This window comes from Hemitrygon akajei, chromosome 28, assembly GCF_048418815.1.
Source record: "Hemitrygon akajei chromosome 28, sHemAka1.3, whole genome shotgun sequence".
NCBI lineage: Eukaryota > Metazoa > Chordata > Chondrichthyes > Myliobatiformes > Dasyatidae > Hemitrygon > Hemitrygon akajei.
In genome coordinates, this window is record NC_133151.1 from 32,537,785 (window position 1) to 32,560,447 (window position 22,663).

Sequence of the window (22,663 nt, forward strand, 5' to 3'; positions counted from 1 at the left end):
AATAAATTTCTTCAGGTAAGGAAAAATAACACAGAGACTCAAGGTAAATCGGAAATTAAATCAGAAATTGGAGAGAAGGGTAAGGAGGAAGGAAAACCTGTGAAGGAAAGACAGTTTGCTCCCATTTGTAATTATTTTAAGAAACCTGGTCACGTAATAGCTAACTGTTTCCGATTGAAAAAGCCGGAGAAGGAAGCAGTCCCAGATGCTTGTTTGCAACATACTGAAACACCTGTAAATTCACAGGGTTTGAAAAACACAAAAGAAGTTTTGTTACAGTCTAACCAAGTTAAGAAGTGATATAATCATTTTATAACTGAAGGGTTTGTATCTTTGAAAGAAGGATCTGCTCCAGTGCCAATAAAAATCCTTAGGGATACTAGAGCTTCTCAATCACTGATGTTAGACAGTGTGTTAAAGATTAATGATGAGTCTGACACTGGTGAGGTAAATTATATACGAAGTGTTGGGAGTGACCTTATGCCTGTATCTGCATAGAATAAATTCAAAGTCAGGGTTAGTTACAGGACCTGTTCAAGTAGGAATACAACCTAGCTTACCCGTGAATGTTATTTATTTATTGTTAGGCAATGACTTGACAGGTGGACTAGCTTTTCCTGAAGTGCATTTGACAATAAAGACAGAGGAACCATGGATGGATTCTAGCACAGATTCTTCCTGTTGTAACTCGAGCTATGGCTAAAAAGTTTGATGTGTAGATGAGGTTGCTACCCATAACTCTTCAACTCAGCATTCGTGTTTTGAGGATGTGTCAGAAACTTACTTACCTTCATTGTTTGAACAAGATTCTTGGAGTAAGTCCGACCATGAAGATTTGTCTCTGTATCAGAAGGAGATGATAGCAGAGCAGAGTAGAGACGTGAGATTATCAAATTAAAAGAACAGGCTTTACTGGATATTGAAATTGATAAAGTGCCAGTAGGATATTAGTTTGAGAACGGAGTGTTGATGAGGAAGTGAGACCGCCTACAATTCCTGCAAGTGACGAATGGAATGCTGTTCACCAGGTAGTTGTTCCTAAAGTTTATCGAAACGAGATTTTAACTTTAGCCCACAGTGTGCCCTTGCGTGGACATCAAGGGGTAAGGAAAACAGTGGGCAAGTTTAAAAACATTTTTATTGGCCTGGTTTAAGAAAAGATGTGCCGACGTTTTGCAGAACGTGTCATACTTGCCAAACTGTGGGTAAACCAAATCAAGTTACACCAGTGGCTCCCCTGCAAGTTATTCCATCATTCGCTGAACCGTTTCCTAAAATTATTATAGACTGTGTAGGTCCATTACTAAAAACAAAACTGGTTATCAGTACCTGCTGACTACCATGTGCAGAGCGTCTAGGTTTCCAGAGGCAGTACCACTTAGGAATATAACAACTAAAACTGTAACCAATGCTCTTATGAAGTTGTTTACTTATTTTGGGTTGCCTGAGGAAATGCAATCTGACCAACGCAGTAACCTTGTGTCTGGATTGTTTCAACAGATAGTTTATAATTTGGGAGCTAAACAAATCACTTCGTCTGTATACCATCCAGAATCTCAAGCTGCCTTGGGGAGGTTTTATTCTACACTCAAGACTATGATTAGGACGCATTGTGTGGAAAATGAAAATGATTCGGATGAGGGTATGCAGTTACTTCTATTTGCAATAAGGGAGTCGGTACAAGAATCATTAGGGTTTCGTCCATCTGAGCTTGTATTTGGGCATAGAGTTAGAGGACCTTTAGCCTTATTAAAAGAACAATGGATTAATAAAGAGGTACACACTAATTTGCTAGACTATGCTTCAAAATTTAAAGACCAATTACATAAAGCTTGTAGCTGAGCCAGGGAAAAATTCAAATTGGCTCAGGAGAAAATGAAAACCTAATACGATAAAGAAGCTAGAATGAGGAAGTTTAAGGCTTGGAGATAAGGTGCTGGTTGTTTTCCCAGTGCAAACGAATGCTTTATAAGCTAAATTTCATGGTCCTTATGAAATTGTGTCTAAAATTAATAATGTGGAATACGTGATAAAAATTCCAGATCATAGAAGGCCAACTCAACTTTGCCATATAAATATGACAAAACCATCTTATGAGAAACAGTCTGCTACTGTGACTGTTGAGTTTAATAATAAGGAGTTTCATTTCACTAGGAACATAATAGATGATTCATCTGAAACTCATTCGAAACCCAACGTTGTTTCGGTCAGATTAGCAAACTCAACCATTCTGGAAAATACAGACAATAGACAATAGACAATAGCTGCAGAAGTAGACCATTCGGCCCTTCGAGCCTGCAACGCTATTCTGAGATAATGGCTGATAATCTACTATCAATACCCGGTTCCTGCCTTGTCCCCATATCCTTTGATTCCCCTATCCATAAGATAGCTATCTAGCTCCTTCTTGAAAGCATCCAGAGAATTGACCCCCACAACTCTCTGGGAGAAGTATGTTTTCCTTAACTCTGTCCTAAATGACCTACTCCTTATTCTCAAACCATGCCCTCTGGTACTGGACTCTCCCAGCATCTGGAACATATTTCCTGCCTCCATCTTGTCCAATTCCTTAATAATCTTATACGGTGCAATCAGATCTCCTCTCAATCTCCTTAATTCCAACGTGTACAAGCCCAGTCTCTCTTACCTCTCTGCGTAAGACAGTCCGGACATCCCAGGAATTAACCTCGTGAATCTACGTTGCACTTCCTCTACAGCCAGGATGTCCTTCCTTAAATCTGGAGACCAGAACTGTACAAAATACTCCAGGTGTGGTCTCCCCTGGGATCTGTACAAATGCAAGAGGATTTCCTTGCTCTTGTACTCAATTCCCTTTGTAATAAGGGCCAACATTCCATTAGCCTTCTTCACTGCCTGCTGCACTTGCTCATTCACCTTCAGCGACTAATGAACAAGGACTCCTAAATCTCTTTGTATTTCTCCCTTACCAAACTCTACACCATTTAGATAATAATCTGCCTTCCTGTTCTTACTCCCAAAGTGGATAACCTCACACTTATTCACATTAAAGTCGTCTGCCAAGTATCTGCCCACTCGCTCAGCCTATCCAAGTCACCCTGAGTTCTCTTAACATCCTCATCACATGTCATACTGCTACCCAGCTAAGTATCATCAGCAAATTTGCTGATGTTATTCTCAATGCCGTCATCTAAATTGTAAACAGCTGTGGTCCCAATACCGAGCCTTTTGGCACCCGACTAGTCACCACCTACCATTCGGAGAAACACCCATTCACCACTACCCTTTGCTTTCTATCTGCCAACCGGTTTTCTACCCATGTCAATATCTTCTCTCCAATGCCATGAGGTCTGATTTTACTCATCAATCTCCTATGTGGTACCTTATCAAATGCCTTCTGAAAATCAAGGTACACTGGATCTCCCTTGTCTAACTTCCTGGGTACATCCTCGAAAAACTCCAATAGATTTGTAGAGCATCGCCAATCCTATCACTGCTATCTAGAAATGCCTCTATTTCATCTTTAATAATGGACTCTAGCATCTTCCCCACTACTGATGTTAGGCTGACAGGATGATAGTTCTCTGTTTTCTCCCTCCCTCCTTTCTTAAAAAGTGGAATAACATTAGCCATTCTCCAATCCTCAGGAACTGATACTGAATCTAAGGAACATTGGAAAATGATTACCAATGCATCCGCAATTTCCAGAGCCACCTCCTTTAGTACCGTAGGATGCAGACCATCTGGACCTGGGGATTTGTCAGCAGCAGGAGTTGGTATAAACTTGATAGGTCAAATAGTCTACATCATCCCAGAATGATTCTGTGACCAATAGTGGTCTGAAAAAAATTATTCTGTTCTCCCGTGAATCTTCTAAGCTACTAGCTGGACAAGATCAATTGTGTAATAAGGACACACTTCTGTAAAATCACTGACACCATATTCCGAGCACACTGAGCTGCCAGAGCACAGCACCGGCCAGTGAGGACACAGACCAGTGCAACACCCGGCTCTCTACTACAAAGCTCAACGCTGAAATTAAATGTTTTATCAAAATACATTTCTGTCATCATATGCAAGCACGGGATTTATTTTCTTGTGGGCGTACTGCTGGTTTGTTAGAGCTGTTGGGCAGGGTATAAACTAATTTCCCAGGGGCGTGAGAACTGGCGTGAAATGACTCTAGTTAAGATAGATGGAAAGAAAGAAAGATTAGAAAGAAAGAAAAGACAGCATGCAGTCACACTGTCAGGAAGAGCAAGCAGATGATAGGACATAACTGCAGCCAGCAGAGGGATGCACAATCAATAAGGGTAGCAAATCCAGTACTCAAAGTGTTATACATCAATGCACAGAATATAAGAAATAAGATGGATAATCTTATTGCCCTATTACGGATTGTCATGTACATTGCGATCATCACGGAATGACGGTTGAAAGAATATTTGTAGTTGGTAGGTAAATGCCCAAGTTAGACATAACAAAGGGACAGGAAGGTAGGCAATGGGGATGGCATGGCTCTGTTGGTAAAGAATGGTATTAAATCAGTAGAAAGATATGCCATAGATCGGAAGATGTTGAATCATTGTGAGTAGAGTTAAAAAAGAAGGCTGCAATGTAAAAGGACGTTGATGCAGTTATAAACAGGTCGTCAACAGTTGTTTGGATGTGGACCACAGATTACAACAGGAAATAGAAAAGGTATGTCAAAAGGGCAATGTTATTGGAGATTTCATGGGCGATTTCAACATATAGGTTGCTTGGGAAAATCAGGTTGGAAATAGATCTCAAGAGAGAGGGCCTTTTGAATGCCTAAGAGATGGCTTTTTAGGGCAGTTTGTCGTTGAGCCTACTAGGGAATCAGCTATACTGGATTGTGTGTTATTTAATGAACAGGAGGCAATTAGGGAACATAAGGTAAAAGAACCCTTAGGAGGCAGCGATCACAGTAACATTGAGTTGAACTTGAAATTGGATAGGGAGAGAGTACAGTCTGACATAGCAGTGTTTCAGCGGAGTAAAGGTAGTAACAGTGGTATGAGAGAAGATTTGGCTAAAGTAAATTGGAAGGAGATGCTGGCAGAGATGGCAGTAGAGCAGCAATGATGAGAGTTTCTAAGAAAAATGAGGGAGGTGCAGGATAAATGTATTCCAGAAACAAATAAATAATCAAATGGCAAAATAGTACAACTGTGGCTGACAAGGATGTCAAAGCTAATGTCAAACCAAAAGGGAGGGATTAGAACAAAGAAAAAAAATTCAGAATACAGAGGATTGGGAAGCTTCTCACTCTTCACAGAGAGCAACGTAACGAGGATAAAGATTAAATATCAAGTCAAGTCAAGTCAAGTCGCTTTTATTGTCATTTCGACCGTAACTGCTGGTACAGTACTTAGTAAAGATGAGACAACGTTTTTCAGGACCATGTTGTTACATGACACAGTACAAAAACTAGACTGAACTATGTAAAAATAACAACACAGAGAAAGCTACACTGGACTACAGACCTACACAAGACTGCATAAAGTGCACACAAACAGTGCAGGCATTACAATAAATAATAAACAGGAGAATAGGACAAGGTGTTAGTCCAGGTTCTGGGTATTGAGGAGTCTAATAGCTTGGGGGACGAGACTGTTACATGGTCTGGTCGTGAGAGCCCGAATGCTTCGGAACCTTTTCCCAGATAATGACTAGTTAATGACGGCAGAAGGGAAACCACGGTTCTTAAAGAAAGAGGACATTTGCGATGTTCTGGAATGGAAAGCCTCATCCTGGGAACAGATGCGGCGGAGACGGAGGAACTGGGAATAGGAATAGCATTTTTGCATTTGGCAGGGTGTGAAGAGGTATAATCAAGGTAGTTATGGGAGTCGGTGGATTTATAGAAGATGTCAGTGGACAGTCTATCTTCAGAGATGGAGACCGAGAGATCGAGAAAGGGGAGAGAAGTGTCCGAGATGGACCGGTGAATTTGAGGGCTGGGTGAAAGTTAGAGACAAAGTCGATGAAATTGACGAGCTCAGCATGGGTGCAGGAAGCAGCACCAATGTAGTCGTCAATGTAGCGAAGGAAAATTTGGGGAGCAGTACCAGTATAGATTTGGAGCATAGATTGTTCCACGTAGCATAGCTGGGGCATAGCTGGGGCCGATGCGAGTGCCCATAGCCACACCCTTAGTCTCAAGAAAGTGGGAAGAGCTAAAAGAATAGTTATTAAGTGTGAGTGCCAGTTCCACCAACCGGTTGTGTGTGGTGGTGTTGGGGAACTGATGAGGTCTATTGTCAAGAGAGCAGCGGAGGGCTATGAGGCCTTCTTGATGGGGAATTGAAGAGTATAAGGATTGGACATCCGTGGTGAAAATGAAACGGTCGGGACCGGGGTACTCTAAGCTATTGAAGAGGTGGAGGGCTTGGGATGTATCCCTGATGTAGGTACGGAACGACTGATCTATGGGTGACAAAATAGAGTCCAGGTCGGCAGATACAAGTTCGGTGGGGCAGTAGCAGGCCGAAACTATGGGCCTACCAGGAGAGTCAGGCTTTTGAATCTTGGGGAGTAGGTAAAACCGAATAGTGCGTGGTGTCGGAACCAATCTTGCCCTTCCTCCAGCCAAGCTTCAGTAAAGGCCACAACATCTTAGTTCCACGTACTGATCAATGCCCTAAGCTCATCCTCTTTATTTCTAACACTCCTAGCGTTGAAATAGACACATTTCAACCACTCCAACTGGCTACATTTATGTATTATCCCCTGCCTACCCTTCCTCACCAACTCAGAACATATAGCATCATGCCTTTGTCCTTCCACCCTAATATCTACACTCACATTCTGATTCCCAGCCCCGCCAAACTAGTTTGAGCCCTCCCCAACAGCTCTGGCAAACCTACCAGCCACGATATTGGTCCCTTTCCAGTGCAGGAGCAGCCCGTCCTTTTTGTACATGTCAGACCTACCCCAGAACAGATGCCAATGATCCAGAAATCTGAACCCCTGCTCTCTGCAACTCCTCCTCAGACACGCCTTCATCTGCCATAACTTCCTGTTCCTACACTCTCAGGATCGTGGCTCAGGCAGTAATCCGAACATTACCACTCTTGAGGTCCTGCTTTTTAACTTATTTCCTAACACCCTATATTCCGTCTTCAGGTCCTAATCCTCACGTGGGCCACGACATCTGGCTGCTCACCCGCTCTCCTGAGAATACAGATAATTCGATCCGAGATATCACAGCCCTAGTACAAGGGAGGCAACATACCATCCAGGATCTCGATGTCTCACACAGAACCTGTTATCTGTTCCCCTAACTATCGAATCCCCTTTCACTACTGCTCTCCTCTTTTCCCTCCTTCCTTTCTGATTTGACAGTCCCGTTTCGGTACCAGACACGCGACCACTACAACTTGTCCCTGGCAGGTCATCCCCACCAACAGTATCCAAAACGGTATACTTGTTGTTGATGGGCACGTCACAGGGGTGCACAGCTCTTTCTGCCTATTCCCCTTCCCTCTCCTGATAGTCACCAATCTCCTGACTTTTAGGGGTGACTGTCTCCCTGAAACTCCGATCTATTACTGGCATGTCTCCCGAATGATCCGAAGTTGATCCAGCTCAAGCTCCAGTTCCCTAACTCGGTTTAACAGGATCTGCAGCTGGATGCACCTCCTGCAGGTGTAGTCGTCAGAGGCAATTGTGCTGCCCCTGACTTCACACATCTTACAATCGGAGCGCGGGACTGCCCCATCTACTGCCTCCATTACCAACTCTTAAGTAAGTTAAATTAATTAGGTTTGGGTATTTGATCCTCCACAATATTCCGCGTGGGAATTTGAACTGCAGGTGGCAGTGTTTATTCATTTTTTTACGAGGTCGACTTGCGAGCTCGATATCAACCTGGCAGGGATGGAGAGCGCGCTCGGGAGCGGACTGTCACTGGATGAGCTCGGGATCCTCCGTTCTCGAGCCAAACAAAATGTTCTTAAAGGAACTTACCCTGCCTTACCTCACTGGAAGCAAGCTCGTCCTCAGCCTCTACTCGCTGAAGCCGCCGAATCCTCTACAAATAGAAACCTTCAGAAACCTGATCCAAAGTGACCTCGGGTTTAGATAAGTACATGACTGGTGCGGGTATGGAGGGCTCCGGTCCAGATGCAGGCCGATGGGACTAGGTAGAACTACAGTTCGCTGCGTCTGTCCGTATAACTGACAGCCTGGACTTCACGGTGAAAGGTCATCGGCTATTAATATAACAGAGGATGTAAACAGTATTTTTCCACATATGCAGAAATTTAAAAACAACTGCAAGAGTGGAAGTTTGACGCTGGAAATAGGAGATAGCGATATATGGAAAAAATAAATAGCGAAGAAGGTTAATAAGTACTTGTCTTTAATATTGAGGGTATTGTAGCGATGTGGTACACACAGCGCTGAAATAACGACACGTAGTCGGTAAGTCGTTTCGAGACCAGTTTATTCAAACTGCGGCGCTGGCATTTAATGCCTTGCGCCCGCCCTCTCCGGGCGGAAATGACGTCAGAGGTGCATTACCAAAGTCTCTCCCCGCGCGCTGGTTATTTGTGACCCGGGTCGCCTGCGCAGAAAGTGGGTCGCCACAGAACAACCGCCCCCCAGAAGCGGCAATACACACTCCACCCCCCCGCAATGTCCGCCGTCTGGATCAGCCTCTGTTTGGGAGGTCTGCCTCTGCGCCACGGTGCCTGAACCTCGACCGGCTGCGCCAAGTCCACATGGGCTCGTTTGAGTCGGTCCACCGTGAATACCTCCTCTTTCCCCCCAATGTCCATAACGTACGTGGACCCGTTGTAAGTGATCACCTTGAACGGCCCCTCGTACGGCCGCTGTAGCGGTGCCCGGTGTCCGTCTCTTCGTACAAACACAAACTTACAGTCCTACAGGTCTTTGGGTACATGGGTCGGGGTCCGTCCGTGCTGTGAAGTCGGTACGGGGGCCAGGTTGCCGAGCATTTCACGTAGTCTGTCCAGGACTGCTGTGGGTTCTTCCTCTTGCCTCCTTGGGACTGGTATGAACTCTCCCGGGACGTCCAGGGGTGCGCCGTACACCAACTCGGCCGACTAGGCGTGCAGATCCTCTTTGGGCGCTGTGCGAATTCCAAGCAGGATTCAGGGAACCTCGTCCACCCAGTTAGGTCCTCTCAGGCGGCCATGAGAGCCGACTTCAAGCGACGGTGGAAGCGTTCCACTAGTCCGTTCGACTGTGGGTGGTAGGCAGTAGTGTCGTAGCGCTGCGTTCCCAACAGGCTGGCCACAGCCGACCACAGGCTGGAGGTGAACTGGGCGCCCCTGTCGGTGGTAATGTGAGCCGGTACCCCGAAGCGTGCTACCCAGTTTGCAATCAGTGCTCGGGCGCAGGAATCAGCAAATGTGTCGGTGAGCGGGACCGCCTGTGGCCACCTCGTGAACCGGCCTACCATGGTTAGGAGGTACCGCGCTCTTTGGGACACTGGTAGGGGGCCCAGGATATCCACATGAATGTTGTCGAACATCCGGTGGGTGGGTTCGAACTGCTGCAGCGGGGCTTTATTGTGCCGCTGCACCTTGGCTGTTTGGCACTGCGCGCACGTTCTGGCCCATTCACTGTCCTGCTTGCGAAGTCCGTGCCACGCGAACTTGCTGGAGACCAGCCGGACAGTTGTCCTGATACATGGGTGCGCCAAACCGTGTATGGAGTCGAAAACTCGCCGCCTCCATGCTGCCGGGACGATGGGGCGAGGTTGGCCTGTAGCCACGTCGCACAGCTTGGTCCTCTCACCTGGACCTACGAGAAAGTCCTGCAGCTGCAAACCCGAGACTGCGGTTCTGTAGCTGGGCATCTCGTCGTCTGCCTGCTGCGCCTCCGCCAGTGCTGCATAGTCCACTCCCAGGGATAGGGCTTGGACAGCTGGTCTGGAGATTGCGTCCGCCACGACATTTTCCTTTCCCGAGACATGATGGATGTCCGTTCTGTAATCGGAGATGTAGGACGATGTCGCTGCTGGCGAGCCGACCAGGGATCGGACACATTCGGGAACGTGAATATCAACGGTTTGCGGTCCGTGAACGCGGTGAACGCGTTCTAAGAAGTACCTGAAATGCCGGATTGCCAGATACAGTGCCAACAGCTCCCGGTCGAAAGCGCTGTACTTGAGTTCAGGTGATCATAGGTGCTTGATGAAGAACGCCAAGGGTTGTCAGCGGTCCTCCATGAGCTGCCCCATCACCCCACAGACTGCTGTGTCGGATGCATCCACCGTGAGCCGGTCGGACCGTCCGTTCTGGGGTGCACCAGCATCGCGGCAACTGCCAAGTCTTCCTTGGCTTTAACGAAAGCGACCGCGGCCTCCTCGTCCCAAGCAATGTCCTTGCCTTTACCCGACATCAGGGTGTACAAAGGGCGCATGATACGGGCTGTTGAGGGGAGGAAGCGGTGGTGGAAGTTCACCATACCAATGAACTCGTGTAGGCCTTTGACCGTGTTGGGCTTGCAAAGTGACGGATCGCGTCTACCTTGGCGGGCAGAGGTGTTGCCCCGTCTTTGGTAATCCTGTGGCCCAGGAAGTCGATGGTATCGAGACCGAACTGGCATTTGGCCGGGTTGATCGTGAGGCCGATATCACTCAGGCTGGAGTAGAGCTGGCGGAGCTGGGACAGATGTTCCTGGCGACTACTGCTGGCTATAAGGATGTCCAAATAGATGAACGAGAAGACCAGGTCGCGTCCAGCTGCATCCATTAGTCGCTGGAATGTCTGTGCGTCATTCTTCAGACCGAACGCAGTTGGTACGTCGTTTCGAGACTAGTTTATTCAAACTTCGTGGCGCTGGCACTTCGCTTGTGCCCGCCCTCTCCCGGCGGAAATGACGTCAGAGGCGCATTACCAAAGTCTCTCCCTGCGCGCTGGCTATTTGTGAGCCGGGTCGCCTGCGCAGAAAGTGGGTCGCCACAGTATGACAACATGCCAGAAATTCGAGAGGGTCAGAGACGGAAGGGAGTGTAGTTGCTATTTCTAAGGAGTTGCTTGGGAAACTGGAAGTCCTGAAAAGAGATATCGCCTGGAGCCGATAGGGCTACACCGTCGGATTGTGAGAGAGCCAGCTGATGAGATTATCGGACGTTAGAAATGATCTTTCAAGAATTACTGCTTTCTGGAATGGTTCAGAGGACTAGAAAATTGCGAATGTCATGATACCCTTCTAGACGGCTGGGAAACAAATGACTGGACGTGACAGACAGATTATCATGGCTGTTGTGGTTGGGAAGATGCTGGAGTCAATTATTAAGTTTGAGGTTTCTGGGTGCTTTGGGGCAGCTGTTAAAATGTGAAGGACAAAATTGGTTTCCTTAATGGGAAATCTTTCCTGACATATCTGTAGGAATTATTTGAAGAAATATAGGCATGATAGAGAAAGGAGAGCCACGGGATGTTGTTTACTTGGATTTTCAGAAGACATTAGTCAAGTGCCACTGATAAGGCTGCTAAACAAAATTGGAGCTCAGGGTATTGCAGGAAAGATACGGGCATCGACAATATATTGGCGACTGGTTGGAGGCAAAGGCTGGGAATAAATATGGCGTTTTCAGTCGCTTGCCGATAACTAGTTGTGTTCTGGAGAGCGCGTTGTCTTGTACGTTATACATCGATGATCTGGATGACGAAATTGATGGTTTTGCATGTGATAGAAAATAAGGTGAAAGGCCTCGTAAAGCAGGAAGTTCGTAGAAGTACTTGGACAGATTTGGAGAATAGACAGATACATGGCAGATGGAATGCGGAATACGGTAGTGCAGAGTCATACACTTTGGTAGAAGAAACAAAGATGTAGACTACTTTTCAAGCGATGAGCAAATTCATAAATCAGTAAGCAAATGGACTCGGGAATTCTACTGCAGGGCTCCATCAATGTTAAGTTGCAGATTAAGTCGATGAGTAAGCAAGGCAAATGCAGTTTTAGCTTCATTCCGCCAGGACTAGCATCTTAATTAATAAATAAGACAATATCACAGTAGAGGACAAATTTCAGTATAATAATAAATTATATACATGGCAGTCTAGACGCTGAATATTAAGGATTCTGATGGTTTGGTGGAAGAAACTGTTGCACAGTCAGGTCGTGAGTGCCCGAATGCTTCGGTATTTTTTTTCCAGATGGCAGGAGGGAGAAGATTTTGTATGAGGGGTGCGTGGGGTCATTCACAGTGCCGTTGGATTTACGGGTGCAGCGTGTAGTGCGAAATGTTTGTAACAGCGGGAAGGGAGACCCCTATTCTTCTCAGCTGACCTTACTATCCGCTGTAGGGTCCTGTGATCGGATACTGTGCAGTTCCCGAATCAGGCATTGATGCAGCTGCTCAGGATGCTCTCGGTACATCCTCTCTAGAATGCGGTGAGGCCGGGGGTGGGAAATTGACTTTTCTCAGACTTCGCTGAAACTAGAGACCAGGTGATTTTTTCCTTCAGGTGAACACCAAGAAATTTGGTGCTCTTAACGCTTTGATTTTTGATTGCACTACCGAGGAGCGATCGATGTTCAGCCAAGGGTGGTCGCTCAGTGCCTTCCTGAAGTCAACAACCATCACTTTTGTTTTGTTCACGTTCAGAGGCAGGTTTTTGGCTCTGCACCAGTCCGTTACCCGGTGCACCTACTCTTTGTAAGCTGACTCGTCGTTCTTGCTGATGAGACCCACCACGGTCGTGTCTTCGACGAAGTTGATGATGTGGTTCGAGCTGTGCGTTGCGGCACAGTCGTGGGTCAGCAGAGTAAACAACAGTGGACTCGGCACACAGCCATGGAGGCCCCGTGCTCAGTGTGATGGTGTTGGAGATGCTGCTCCCGATCTGGACTGACTGAGGTCTCCCAATCAGCCCGCTTCTTGTATACCTCTTTCAAGTCACGTCCCATCCTGCTCCCTCCAAAGAGAAAACTGCTCCCTTCCTCAACATGCCCTCACAAAACATGCTCTATGAAGTTTAAAATTCAATGTAAATATACTGGCAATGTTTACACGTGCCACCACATACTACCCTAAGATTCATCTTCTTTCAGTCGTTTGCAGTAAGCACATCTGGCTCCAGGGTGTAATGGTGAGCACTCTGGACTCTGAATACAGTGATTCGAGTTCCAGTCTCGGTGGAAACTGTTTCTTGAAATATACACAAGGTGGATTATCTGTGACAGTTTTAGTGAGAGCACTGAGACCAATCGTGAGACCACGCCTTTGCGTCTGAAGGCCCTACAAAAGGACTGAGTACGAGCTCCGTGATGCTGACGGAGGATACAGTATTTTCGAAATTCGAAGTCATACGAGATGACTGTAGTTTATATTATTCTCCGTCAGTTTTGTAAAGAAAGTTTTTTTCTTTCTTGAAGGCTTCATGTTATTTTTGTTGGAAGGTATGGTTGGGAGTTGAAGACTAATATTCCTCTTGGCGATTTCAGGTGTGAGTGATCATAGCAGATTAATGTGTGGATGAGGAGCTGGTGCAGGGGCAGGTTTTCAAGATCCTGGATCATAGATTCATGGAGTCATAGAAAAGTACAGCACAGAAACAGGACCTTTGTTCCATTTGATCCGTGCTACATCATTTATGCTGCCTATTCCCATCGAACTGCACTGCAACCATATCGCTCCATACCCCTACCATGCACGTACCTATCCGAACTTCTCTTAAATATTGAAATCAAACTTGCATGCACCACTCATTCTGGCAGCTCGCCCCAACACTCTCACAACCATCTGTGTGAAGAATTTTCCTTTCCTGTTTTCCTTAAACTTTCACCTTTCATCCTTAACTCACGCCCTGTGGTTGTAGTCCCTCCCAACCACCGTGGAAAAAGCCCGCTTGTATTTACCCAATCACTGGGACTTCATCTGTGCAGGGGTGATCGATACCAAAAGGATGGTTTGCATCTTCACTGGAAGGAGGTGGTGGTCAGTATCCTGAGGTTTATTGCTGTTTTTTCATCACACGTTTTCTGGCAAACGATCATCGCAATTGGCAAACAAGAGAAAATCTTCAGATGCTGGAAATTCGAACAACAAACAGAAAATGCTGGAGGAGCTTCACAGGTCAGGTAGCATCTATGGATAAAAAGTACTTCTTCAATAAATGCTGCCTGGCCTGCTGAGTTCTTTCAGCAATTTCTGTGCGTTTACCATCGTACGTAATAGTCTGTAACTTCCCTTTGGAATCGAAGGCAATTCGATGTGAGTGAACTGAGGCGAGGCAGCGGATCCTTTGCTGAGAGCGAGGAGGACACAAGCTTCGATCGATGCCAGCGCCCTGATGAAGGCCAAATGGAGGTGACGAGGTTCGGGCAAGATTGAGTCTGTGTTTTACTTTGGTAACAATATTAGAGCTGTGAACGGAGCACTGGACTGAACTGCCCCGAGAAATTGCACTTGCCAATGGAACTGTTTTGAACGCTGACATTAAATTTCTTATAATGGACTGCATGAATGTTCATCTCTGAAGCTACTTCATGAAGATGAGCATGAAGTCTGTTATTGTAACTACGAATAATGCGATCAGATTTAGGTAACTGTACGTAAAATTCCCAAGGCACCAGTAATATCACAACTTCTGTTGATGGCACTGACAGAGTCGGCTGGCAGGCCTACTGTATTTATTGTCCCAGGGTATCCCCTTTCCATATAAATGGTGTTTGTAGTCTGAACAAACGTTGTCAAGTCGTAATTACAATTCGGCATATGTAGTACCAAATAGATACCATCTGCCAGCGTTGAAGGATGAAGGAGTCTGAGCAACTTTACTGGATTGTAGTGTTCCTGTTCTGGGACCGTGGATAGACAGAGAAAGCCAGAGAAAGCAGGATCTCCCAGTGGCCACACATTTTAATCCCACGTCCCATTGTCCGGCAGAGAAAGCAGGATCTCCCAGTAGCCACAGATTTTAATTCCACGTCCAATTCCCATTCTGATATGTCTATCCGTAGCCACCTCTACTGTCAAGATGAAGCCACACTCGAGGAACAACAACTTATATACCGTCTAGGTAGCATCCAACCCGACGGCATGGAAATTGTATTCTATAACTACCGTTAATGCCCCTCCTACACGTCTTACCACATCCCTGATTTATTTATTCCCCACTCCATTTTTTGTCAATCTGCCCATCACTCGTTTGCTTGTTCTCCATCTCCCGCTGGTGCTCTCATCCCCCTTTCTTTCTCCCTAGGCCTCCCGTCCCATCATCCTTTCCCTTCTCCAGCTTTGTATCACTTTTCCAGCTTTTATATTCACCCCACCCCCTCCGGTCTTCTCCTATCATTTCGGATTTCCCCACCCCCTCCTACTTTCAAATCTCTTGCTATCTTTTCTTTCAGTTACTCCTGACGAAGGGTCTTGGCCCGAAACGTTGACAGTGCTTCTTCTGAGAGATGCTGCCTGGTCTGCTGCGCACCACCAGCATTTTGTGTGTGTTGCCAGTGTAAACTGTGTCCGCCACACTTCTCTCCGGGATCATGCAACAGCCGCTCTTTGTAAACCTGTTTAGCTCCGTGTCCTGCAAAAACAAACACGAGGAGACTGGGACTAAACATGGATTTCCCCCCGGTATGTGGTGAACAGGCAGGAGTGCAGCTCACCGGCAGCTCTTTCCCACCCCGCCTTCACCGCCCTATCTACCCCAGCCCGGGAATATCTTCTCTCTACCCACTCATTCCGCATTCCGAGTTCAGTCGCTGTTACACTCCGCCTCTTTCTCGCAGCCGCCATCTCCGGAGTCAGTGCTGATCTCCGAGCCTGTCCGTAGAGCTGCTCTCGGAGCGATAAGCTGCTGCTGGAAGGAGGACACCGGTAGAGCCCTATTCCCGGTCCCAGGAGCACTCTATTCTCGGCTGCTGTAAAACTGCTCCCGGGCATGTGTTCTGTTGTCTTGTCAATCAGGTGTAGGGGCGGAACGACCCTCAGTTCACTTTCTGAGCGTCCGTTCGGTGGGTCCGAGGCTGCCGGGGGGTCAGGGTGGATTTAAACCGGGCATTAAACACATTGCCCGTTCGGCACCGTTCTTTCCAAAGTGTTTCAGCTGTTCTCCCTGCATTCTACAGTCACTCGGACACTCTGAGGGAATCGGCATGAGTGCAGGGAAGTGTATGAGTTAATAGCTCACAGCAACAGCCCCTATTTAATGTTTCGAAGTGACGGAATCGGTCACCGAGTGTAACGCCGAACGGCGCTCAATTATAGACCAGATCATGGATTATTAGAGAAAAGGTGCTGAACACAACGTTCTCGATCAGCTCGATCTGCCGACTGGGTTGTTTCATATTCTAAATGACCACTTCAACACAGTTTTGTTTTAATCAAAACATTCTCCTGTATTTCCAGTTTTCATTTCCAGCAGGAAAAAGGTCGCCGCGACAGGGAATCGAACCCTCGTCTACCGATTGATTGGAGGGGAGATTAACCACCACACTAATGAGAAATAAAGGAGGGTATAGAATCTGTCACACGGATTACAAACAAGAGAAAATCTGCAGATGCCGGAAATCAAAGTAATGCACACAAAATGCTGGAGGAACTCAGCAGTCCAGGCAGCATCAATGGAAAAGAGTAAACAGTCGACGTTTCTGTCTGAGACCCTTCATCAGGGCGATCATACGGATGTCAGGGTATAAGAGAGCTCACAGAGTCATTTTGATGTCTGTTTGTTGAGTGTAGAGCAGGCGCCTTTCACACATCCCCTCTCACTGTGTGACTGGAGGGGTCTCAGGAATCTTTAGCGATTCAGTCAGTTAATGGGTTCAATGACTGGTCAAAGGAAGGGCTCCCATTAACGTCCAATTGTGTGTACTTTCAATTGTTTGAAATATTTCTAATCATGATTTGTTTTCCCCTTCGCTGATGCGTGAGGTAAGGAACCATTTCTAACTCCGACTCTCTCAAGATTCGATTTGCTCCCCAAATTTCATCAGTATGTGAACGTTGCAACGGGGGGGGGGGAGGGGGTGGAGAACCCGTTAGATCTAGTTTATACTCATATCCCTGACGCGTACAGGGCGGATCCCCGCCCCACCTCGGTTACTCAAACTACATCTCTGTAATGCTAATCCCAGCGTACATACCACTCGTCAGGCGCTCCAGACCAGTTCAGAAGCAGGTGAAAACCTGGCCAGCAGGAGCCATCTCTGCTCTTCAAGACTGTTTTGAGCACAGTGACTGGCACATGTACAGGGAGGCTGCAACTGATGGCGACTCTACCAACTCAGAGGACTACACGGCACCAGTGACTAGGTACATCAGCAAGTGCATTGATGATGTTACTCTGTCCAAGACCATCACTATACGCGCTAACCAGAAGCCATGGATGACCGTGGAGGTGCGTGCGCTGCTGAGGACCCGTGACACCGCCTTCATATCAGGCGACAAGGCAGCCCTAACAACAACAAGGGCCAAATTGTCCCGAGTCCTCAGAGGGGCAAAGCGTACACACGCCCAGCAAATCTACAGCCACTTACGGAACACCGGTGACAGGCAGCGCATGTGGAAGGGCATCCAGGATATCACCAGTTATAGGGCATCACCTGACTGTGCAGGGAATGCCTCCCTCCCAGATGCGCTGAATAACTTCTACGCCCGTTTTGAGGCGGAAAATGATGTGGCGGCGAGGAAGTCCACCCGCCCCCCACCTCCTATAAATGACCAGGTGCTGTGTCTCACCGTGGCCGATGTGAGAAGAACCTTGAGCAGGGTCAACCCACGGAAAGCTGCTGGACCAGACAACATTCCTGCTAGTGTGCTCAGAGGATGTGCAGACCAGCAAGCAGATGTTCTCACTGACATTTACAACATCTCACTGAGCAGCGCCACCGTTCCAACGTGCTTACTGGGAGACCTCAGTCAGTCCGAATCAGGAGGAACATCTCTAACACCATCACACGGGGGCTCCTCAGGGCTGTGTACTCAGTCCACTGCTGTTCACTCCGCTGACCCACGACTGTGCTGCAACACACAGCTCGAACCACATCATCAAGTTCGCCGGTGACACAACTGTGGTGGGTCTCATCATAAAGAACGACGAGTCAGTTTACAGAGAGAAGGTGCAGTGGCTAAAGGACTGGTGCAGAGTCAACCTCCTGTCTCTGAATGTGAACAAAACAAAAAAAATGCTTGTTGACTTCAGCAGGGCACGGTGCGACCACTGCCCGCTGAACATCGACGGCTGCTCGGCAGAGGACGTTAAGAGCACCAAATTTCTTGGTGTTCACCTGGCGGAGAATCTCAACTGGTGCCTCAGCACCGGCTCCATAGCAAAGAAAGTCCAGCAGCATCTCTACTTTCTGCGAAGGCTGAGTAAATTCCAACTCACACCGCCCACCCCCCCCCCCCCCGCCCCAATCCTCATCACATTCTTCAGGGGATGTATTGAGAGCATCCTGAGCAGCTGCATCAGTGCCTGGTTCGGAAATTGCACCACCTCGGATCGCAAAAAATCTGCAGTGGATAGTGAGGTCCGCTGAGAAGATCATCGGGGTCTCTCTTCCCGCCATCACGGACATTTACACCACACGCTGTATCCGGAAAGCAAACAGCAGTTTGAAGGACCCCTCGAACCCCTCTTACAAACTCTGCTCCCTACTGCCGTTTGAGAAAAGGCACCGAAGCATTCGGGCTTTCACGACCAAACTATGTAACAGTTTCTTCCCCAAAGCTATCAGACTCCTCAATGCCCAGAGCCTGGACTGACACCTTGCCTTATTGTCGGCTTTATAATTTATTGTTATGCGTGCACTTTTTTTTGCACTTTATGCAGTCCTGGGTCGGTCTGTAGACCAGTGTAGTTTTTTTTTAGTGTTGTTTTTTTACGTAGTTTAGTCTAGTTTTTGTACTGTGTCATGTAACACCATGCTCCTGAAAAACGTTGTCTCATTTTTACTATGTACTGTAACAGCAGTTATAGTCGAAATGACAATAAAAGTGACTTGACCTGACTTGATTTTTCCTGCAGTCCGGGAACACAGTGTTGTGTGAGGAATGATCACACAATGATCATCAGAGTGAGGAATGATCCTTCAGAAAGCAGCTCGGAACAGATAATCGAGTTACAGAACTGAATCTTATAGCAAAGGAGACGGTTCACTATCCGAATCTCCACTCGATCATGAGGCGATTGCGGTATAGTAGTGAGCATAGCTGCTTTCGAACCAGTAGGCCTCAGTTCGATTCTCGGTCATTTAAAAATCCACAATTTCAGGCTATAAAAATGACCTCTTTCGGAGCACTATGTATATGGAACACTTGGGAACAAGTCGACAGCTCACACTAATTCATGGGCGATTTTCTGTGAGTCTAAGCGTTTTATTAATTAACATTCATTGTGGTAGATCAATGATTGAATTCATATCCTTCATCCGGGATGAAACCAACTGTACTCCGACTGAATGATGGAGGACCCCAGATTAAATGAAAAACACAACACTAGCTCCGACAAGTCCGTTAGTTCCAAGGATTCCGTTCAAGGAAACACTCACTTTTCTGGTCAAATCGAACAGACAGATTTCTGACCAAAGACACCACACATCCCGGATATTCTCTCCTTTCCCCTCTTCCATCGGGCGGAAAGCACAAACGCCTGAAAGAACGTATCACAGTCTCATGGATAGTTTCAGTCCCGCTGTTTTGTCTACTGAATTGTTTCTTAGTACGATAAAGTGTAAGTTTAACTTCACTATCCACCTCGGTATGATGCTGCAGCTTATTATCCACCTTCACTGTTCTTTCCCTGTCACTGTTGCACTTTATTCTGCATTCTGTTATTGCTTTACCTTATGCGATCTCAATGCACTGTGTAATGATTTCATTCCTATGAACAGTATGAACGGAGAAGGTTTTCAGTGTATCTCGGCACGTGTCTGAAATATAATAGTTCAAATTCCCATCGCGGCAGCAGTCGGGAGCCCCGGCCTCCGTTCAGCGCACCATTTCCCACCTGGCAATGAAACACAACAGAGAAGAAGCATCTGCCGGGTCAGTAGCCGCCAGACTTTCAGTTAACAGCCGACCGCGCTCACCGATGCAACGCAGAGGCAGGTTTTGAGGAACGTAGGAATAAATGGTTCAATTCTGTGTTGCAGAACGTGACCAACAATCGCTGCTGGCCTGGACCCGGTTTTTCACAGTCTACATGACCGGTTTGCATCAGAGAGTCACAGAAAATATCAAACTGAAAATGTTGGAAATACACAGTTATCAGGACTCGAAGCTGCACGAGGAAATCCCAATGGATTCCGGGTGCATCGCCAAACAATTCGGCCACGACTACACACTCCCTTCTGATTTCCCTTCCGGTGTTTATCTCAATGGAAGATGTGCCTGTCCATTCACCTCCTCCCTCACAACATTCACGGTCCCAAGCAGTCCTTCCAGGTGAGGAAATACTTCAGCTGTGAGTTTGCCTGGGCCATCTACTGTATCGAGTGTTCCCAATACGACCTCATCTCAATACGCAAGTTCGATTGGGGAACCATTTAGTCGAGCAACTTTTCTCCGTCCGCAACGAGCAGGATTTCCCAATGGTCAACCATTTTAACTCCACTGCCCATTCCCATTCTGACATGATAGTCCATGGGTTCCTCTACGGTCACGATGAATCCAGTCTCGGGATGGAGAAACGGCACTTCATATTCCGTCTGGGTAGCCGTCAGACTGATAGAATGAACATCGATTTCTCTAACCCGGTAATTTCTCCATTCCCCTCTCTTTGTTTTCCAAGTGGTGACGAATGGGTCTCCGCCTGAAACATTAAATTTGTTTCCCTTTGTACAAATGTGACCGACGTGCGTGAACTTCGCAATGGAACATCAAGTCGTCGCTTTATTTAACTTGCACGTTGATGTGAACAAGAAGTGAAACATCCCGGCTCCTGGGTTCACAAAACGACCCGAAGAGTCGCAGTGAGATCCATGAGGCAGCCACCGGCCATTAGAGGGCACCGAGGGTCTGGGTCCTGTGTAGCAGCGCACAACACTTCCCAAGTTCAAAGTCAATTCTTACCAAAGCACAAATATGCCACCGTTAGATGCGTTTCTTTGCGGGGATTTACAGTAAGTGCAAAGAAACAGAATATAATCATTGAAGGAGTGCACACAAGACGGACAATCAATGAAGAAAACATAACAGACTGTGAAAATACAAAAACGTAAAATAAAAATAATTATATAAAATTAACCAATGGGGGGAGCATCCCTCCATGGAAAACATCCGCATGTTCTGAGCAGACAAGATGTGAAGAAGGAAACGTGGAACGCTTGGCTCAGAGTTGGAGACCTCTTCCCAGAAACAGAGGGGTCCCTTGTGGCAATACAGGGCCAGGTGGTTAACCGAAAAATATTAGAAATACATAATAAACGTCCTACAGATTAATGACGATAAATGCAGAAAATGACAAGAGCTACCAGGAACAATCCAACACATTACAGGATTGAGCAGCAGTTTAACTCAATCTGATTACTTACACGGGGACAATCAATTGACAAACATCAGTCAGCAAAATCTTGCTTTAAAATGCAAACTCTTAAAAGACACCACACCTTACTATAAATACAAACCTGTAAATGCAATATCAACACCAACTCTCATCTCATAATCACTGCACAATAGCATTAAACAGTTAGGACAGCAAACCAATATTTCTGTAAATCTCCTGAAAGCCTCTATGCTATTCGCCACTAGAATGGTCTGCAGTCCGTAGCTATTCAGGAATGAGTGTGCGTCAGTACGCCCGGACTTCAGGTTTTACCAGCTTGAGCTGAGACAGTCATAATAATAATAACAAAGCAAAAATGTCGACAGCATGAAATGTCGAGTTTGAAAGTGAGTTGTGGAAACAGTCAGTCTTGCTGTGAGTGAAGTTGAGTTCAAGTGGCGATAACATAAATTTAAACATGAAATGCATTGGTGCCCTGTACGAGATTCTGTTGGCTTGATCGTCGAAGTACAATATATTCAGTTTATGACAACATGAATGCAAGCATGACAGGTCGTGGTAGTGTCCTGTTTTCTGTATGAGGATATATGTATTTTTTAATGAATGTATTAGGGACAGCACGGAGCGCACAAAACGGACAGCAAAGGCCACTGGATCAACAGCGCCCCTGGATAGGTTGGAACCACCAACATTTCGGATAACAGCCGAACAAAGTCCGCCTGAATACATGCGGAACACAGGGGATCTTCCTGGTTTTGCAGGCGGCGAACAGAGACTGGTGTTTCGACTGTTATTTTTTAACAATCTGTATCCGTGGGAGAGATCAGGGAATCAAAACCGATAGAAACACGTAGTCGGCAGGATTCGAACCTGCGCGGGGAAACCCCAATGGATTTCTAGTCCATCGCCTTAACCACTCGGCCACGACTACAAGTGCTCTAGTGTTCTTCCACCTATAATTTATATTACGGTAGAGTCAGATAGAGTTATTTACCAAATTAAACAATGGGATGTGTCATCAAAGACTATTAGATATCACGTCGGTTTAGACAGTGATGTATTGCAGAATCGATCGCTTTTGGAATAAAGTTTGGAACTGGGGTTTAAATGTTAATTTACATCCTTTGATGTGTATTACTTCACATGTTGTCATTGCTTTGCTCTTTGTTCTAGTGGTTACCCATGGAATTTTCCCCAGTGTGTGTTTTAGGGCAATTTTAATA

The 22,663-nt window shown here is 46.5% G+C and overlaps 1 non-coding gene across 1 annotated transcript; it reads right to left on the reverse strand.

The window, feature by feature from the left end:
• Positions 1-22,289: 22,289 nt before the first annotated feature.
• trnas-aga (transfer RNA serine (anticodon AGA)) lies at positions 22,290-22,371 on the reverse strand. Its single transcript has one exon. It is a non-coding gene; the product is annotated as a tRNA-Ser (tRNA).
• Between the last annotated feature and the right edge of the window lie 292 nt (positions 22,372-22,663).